General features: G+C 38.6%; 1 pseudogene; it reads left to right on the top strand.

The window, feature by feature from the left end:
* Nucleotides 1–1463: 1463 nt before the first annotated feature.
* On the top strand, nucleotides 1464–3400 carry LOC148720527 (uncharacterized; annotated as a pseudogene).
* The last annotated feature ends 2600 nt before the right edge of the window (nucleotides 3401–6000 follow it).

Genomic DNA, 6000 nt, shown 5'->3' on the forward strand with positions numbered 1-6000 from the left:
GCCTTCGTGTAAGTTGACGATCGAATTGGGTATCAAAGATCATATAACTGATATGTGACACATGACCTTGATGTGGATGGCACATGCGGTAATTATTAACGAAATAGGACACTCTGGCGTACTTCTACTGATATGTAATGGAAAATGTACTTTCATTGAACAAAATAAATTTTTATTTAGGATATTTAGGGCGATCCGAGCTTTTGTTAGTTGTCACTAAAAGCACATCACAAATGTCAGTTGTCAGTTAGTTTTTCAGCGATTTTTCATTTGTCAGTTAAAATTTTTGCCATTTGTCAGTTGTCAGTTAACCCCATCCAGACCCTCTAACTAGGGTGAGCCGCTTTCTTCTACATCATAACCTGCGACAACTTTCCTTTTCATACCCACTTCACAATATAATAATAATGGTGGAAGCGCGCTAGTTCACTACATGAAGGGGTTACCCGTCCATTTGAATTCATCTCTAAATACAACGAAGACTTTCCACTATGGTTCTCGGAGGGTAAAACACGCTTAATACCTAAACCAGGAGACTTTTCAAGAGAAAACCAAAGACCCATAACCTGTCTGAATAACATCTATAAGTGGTTTACCTCATGCCTCCAGACCCCGTTGGATAAACACCTGAATGACTATGACCTTATGGAAGGCGAACAGAGGGGAGCGAAGTCTGGCTGTAGTGGAACGACTGACAATCTTATGATTGATAGGATGGTCACTCAGGACTGACATCGAGGTAAACGCAGTTTAAGCATGGCATGGGTTGATGTTCGGAAAGCGTATGATTCTGTTGATCATAACTGGTTGATTGAGATGATGGAAGTACACAGGGTACCCGCCTGGATTGGTAAAGTGATAAAACACCTGAGCGCAAGCTGGAATACCAAGATCGTAGCGACTACAAAGCAAGGAAGCGAAAAGTCTACCACCATCAGATTTCACAAGGGACTGCCTCAGGGCGACGCCCTATGTCCACGCCTTTTCAAACTGTGCCTTAACCCTGTTGCGTGGATATTGAATGCTACAGAGGGATACAGACTGTCTAAGCCTTTATCAACTAGAATAACAAACTTACTTTATGTAGACGATATGAAAGTGTTTGCTGCCTCTGAAACTAAACTAAATCAGGTACTTCGATCAACCTGCACTGCAATGCAAGATATGGGACTTCACTGGAACTCAAAAAAGTGTAGCGTTATTCATGTGCGTAGAGGTAAACAAGTCGAAGACGCCAAAGACGTCAAACTCAACGAGACGACAGTGGTCAAGAATCTCGAGTCAGGATCCAACTACAAGTTTCTGGGGATTAAAGAATCAGTTATGCAAGACGAGAAGCAAGCACTCACAGAGGCTGCAAAGGTCTATTTCAGAAGACTATCCGTGATCTGGACGAGCCCACTATCTGATTTTAACCGCGCCCTTGCTACAAACCAGTTTGCACTTCTAGCACTCACATACCCATGTGGACCCAGCATTGGCCGCTTGCTGAGTTGCGTGACATCGACAGACAAACAAGAAAGACCATCTGCGAAAATGGAGGGTGTCAACCACTTAGCTCCATAGCGGTGCTATATCTACCTAGGGAGAAAGGAGGACGAGGACTACGAGCCATTGAGCAAGAGTATAAGCTGATCAAGATCAAAGCAGCAGTTAAACTTTATGAAAGTCTAGACCCCAAGATGAAATCTGTGCAACAGTTTGAAGAATGTGCTATAGTGAAGGGATTCTCCTCTCTTATCACTGACTCGAAGAAGTCTGCACAAGAACTGGACACAACTCTGAACTTGAATACCACTGAACCATCATGTAGCCCAACAGACGAACCAGAGATAGCTACCAAAGATCTGCACATCAAGAAGCATATAAATAAAGTTGTAAATGAAAAACTAGTCAAAAAATTCGAAGATCAACAGTGGCAAGGAAGTCTTTTAAAAGCAAGATGGCAAGATGATCAACTGAGCCTGGAAAATTGTTTTGCATGGCTCAATAAATGGCAATGTGCTCCTACCCACTGTATCGCTGGCATCATGGAACTGTACGAACAGCTCACACCAACAAAGGTCTACATGGCCTACAAGAACGGACAAGAACGATGTCAAATGTAGAATGTGTGGCGAAGGTCCTGAGAGCATGGCACATGTACTTGCTGGATGTCCATCATTAGCTCAGTCCAAGTACTTAGAAAGGCACAATTTTGCTTTGAAAGTGTTCTTTTTTGAGATGCTCAAAGACCTAGAGCTCGCTGATAGTACTCCGCCATGGTTCTCAGGTGTGAAGCCGAAACCTCTTTATAAGTCACCTGATGCTGAGGCATACTGGGATGTACCAGTATATGCTGATCATACATATGTACGATCTAATAGTGTGGATGCACGTTTCATCGACCACAAAAACAAGAAGGTACTTATGGTGGAAATGAGCTACCCTTGGATCAACAACAGAGTCAAGAAAGACAAAGAAAAGACCAAGAAGTATGGAGCACTTAGACTTGAGCTAACAAAACAACACCCAGGATACAAGATCTCACAAGTAAACGTCATTATAGATGTACTTGGAGGATGGTCTAAAGCTATGGAAACTGAAATGAAGGGCTTCTTTGGTACAAGATACAAAGAAATATTGCTGAGAATGCAGAAAGCTGTATTAAGTAGCACTCTCAACATTGCAAGAACATTTAAACTGGTTACATCGTGAGAATTTTAAGGACATTATGATTTGGTTTTTATGAACAGTATTTTATGAACATTTTAAGTTAAGGATATTTCAAGAGCCGAACAGTAAATCATGAACATTAAAAAAAAAAAAAAAAGAAACATCTTAGTATTGGGCCAATTGACACTTTTATCGTTTTATATTGATCATTTATATTTAAGTAATATTGGATATTACTATAGTTAACAGTCCTGTCCTGCAGATAGGCTACGAATTTTCGCCCTATCTTGCTTAGTTCACTAGCATCCAAACGTGTATACTGCATAATAATGATGACCTTTATTAGTATACTTTCACATAGTGGCTCTTCGCTACTAATATAAAAACTAACTATATACATAATACTTACAATAAATTAAAATTGATAAAATAGTGAATAATAAAAACTATACTAGATCATCCATTGCATGTCAGTAAGTGTCTCTTAAGATTTATACAAAAAAGTGTATGGTCACTGCAATTCCTTAGCTCCGCAGGAAGCTTATTAAAAGCTTCTGCAGCTTGATCTTGTAGAGTGTTCTTCTCAATTTTGTTGGCAAGTTCTAATTTTGGTGCAGCTAACGACCTAAGACAATATCTATTTACGACGTGTTGCTTGAGTTTTAGTGGAAAGTCCTCATTGTATAATGACTTGTGCGCTAGCTTAGCTATATTAAATTCTAAACGCTCTTTGATTGTGAGCCAACCTAGCTTTCTAACATCCTGGAGTCCAACAAATTTAGTTAACACAAAACTCGCACACGTGTTCTGCACTCTTTGAAGGCGTTTTGTCTGGTACTCTGGGAGAGGACTAAACACAACGTTACAATAATCCAGTTTAGAGAGACTTTCCACCAGTCGTTTTCTTATGTGGTATGGTGCGAAGTTTTTTAGTTTCCGTAGTACTGCTAAAGCATCGTAACACGATGACAACAGATTCGTTATGTGTTCTTGCCATGTTAGTTCCTGATCCAGATAAACTCCCAAAAGCTTGGTGCTTAAGACTTTCTCAAGTTTAGTGTAACCGCAGTATACATATGCAATTGTTAAACAAACTATTATGTAATTGTTAAACAAACTATTATGTGCTATCTCAAGAAACTTGTTTTTTGGGAGTGAAAAAAAATTGTTTAAGTTGTTGAAATTGAATTTTATAAGGCTAACGTTCGAAAGTAGTTTAACTTCCCAGAAGGAATCTGAGGAAAAAAACATAACTTCATTCTGTTTGTCCCCTTATTTTTCCTTTTTTGCCACGAAAGTTTTGGTGGGTGAAAGTAAAGAATCAGGCAATGCCTTCGTCATTATAATATAGTGTTATGAACTCTTTTCGTTTTCAACTTAACCCTTTCATATCCGGGAGTCTGAGAGTGACCACTCGGGGAAAACATCTTGAAAACAGATACACAGTTGACGAGAAGAGAGAATGTCAACTTTTCAACGGTGTTTGATTTAGCAGCCAGTTCTCCGATCTAAAACCAAAAGATACGTTTAGCAGACGAGAATGAAAATTGATGTAAAGCTCTCGGCAATTTTGTGGGTTTTGATTGTCATGGAAAAATTGTCATGGAATAGAGAAAAACCCCAAAATAGTAATAAGCTTTGGTAGACAAACACTAAATAGGCCTCCAGGGAGATTGCAGAATGTATAGCAGATGACGAAAACAAAGTTATTTCACACATAGTGAGATTTGCACTATCGTATCTGATTGAACGAGCAATGTATTTCTCAATCTTTCAAATGTGTCAGTCAGTAAGAAAAAATGTCAGCATGTATAAAATAAAAAGTTCAAACCGTGGAACGTGCTTGAACGACTTTTATTCACTCGTTGCGATGCATCAAAAAACTCACTCGTTCGCTACGCTCACTCGTTTTGGTTTTTTTTTAATGCACCACAACTCGTGATTAATTAAAAATCGTTAGTGCGCCCTTTCTATGGAATAATCTCTACTAGTTTGGTAAGATAGAAAAACACCAAAAAGAGAATGATACACTAATAAGAACTTTGAGGATGGGTAAATACTAAGATGATTGACGCCAATTGTAAACGACCACAAAATATAACTGTGGTAAAATAACAAAACACCAAACAGACAGTAGCAGAACCAAGAAAACAAAAACAAGGAAACCTTGAGAGAAGAGAATTTAGGCCGCTTTCCACAGAGATGAGTGATTTAAAGTCTGTTGTTGTAGAACGAAATTACACATCTTAGAAACTATACCGGTTAATTACCTTTAATTGCAAAGCAGACGATGAAACAGATTGAATCGTTTATTCAGGGCGAAATGAAAGAATGCAAAGCGTTCCGCCGTTGCCGGCTTCACCACGCGGGATATTTGGACTATTTTTAAACGAGTTCAATCAGTGGAACGCAAGGAAGTTGTAGCACGCAAAAAGAAAATGCCCGCATTTTAGGGGGAGAAATGCCAGAATCAAATTAAGATGATATCATTTTTATTTTTTGGCAGAACGTGACGTTCTAGTAACTGAATCTACAACAGAAGAAAGGTCTTTCAAGAAATTGCATAAGTGATCACAGTTCAAACGTTTTAATTCGAAAATTAATTGACTAGGTTAGGAAATCGGTAATTAACACTTTGCTAAGAGGCTTAAAAAATTTTGTCGGTTCTTGTTTTACCAATTGTTAGAGTTAAAAATTGGTAAAGATGAAAACAGATGAATCGTGATCAGTGGGTCTAGTACCAAGATGATGGATGTTGAAGATGTTTTGTAAGCTAAAAGGAGAAAGATAATCTACCACCGTGGTCAAATTATCAGGATTGTGTGCCAATGTATGCAAATATCTTGAGGTTTTAATTTTAATTATTTCCGTTGCTCAATAGGCCTATCAGTCCACAACTAATTGGTTTTAATTTAGATTCCCTGAATTGGTAAGAAATATATCACCTACAGAAGGAGTTTGAGAAAGTCACGCAAACAATGTTTAGTTGTGCGCTCGACATGTCTAACGAGTGAAGGACTCCTTGTTGTAGGGGACTAGACGTAAATTAACCAGGGATAGTGCAAGGAAAGGTAGGTGATTCTTTTAAGTATTTGACTGCTATTTAACTTAATTTAGGATGAATCAGAAGCATGATGCATAATTGTTAAGGCTAACCTCTCACCCCAAATACATGTATGTGGTTAGCTTCTATTTTCGCTGAGATTGTAGTTACTGTTGTTTTCGACCAATATTCGGCTCGTGACTTCTGAGAGCGACAACATCCCCGTATACTGCCGGAAATAGTTGGTTTTGTCCCCTGGAAAGTCGATGTAATAAAAATAAATGATCGGCATACGGTGCAGA

Source organism: Stylophora pistillata, chromosome 11, assembly GCF_964205215.1.
Source record: "Stylophora pistillata chromosome 11, jaStyPist1.2, whole genome shotgun sequence".
NCBI classification, from domain to species: domain Eukaryota; kingdom Metazoa; phylum Cnidaria; class Anthozoa; order Scleractinia; family Pocilloporidae; genus Stylophora; species Stylophora pistillata.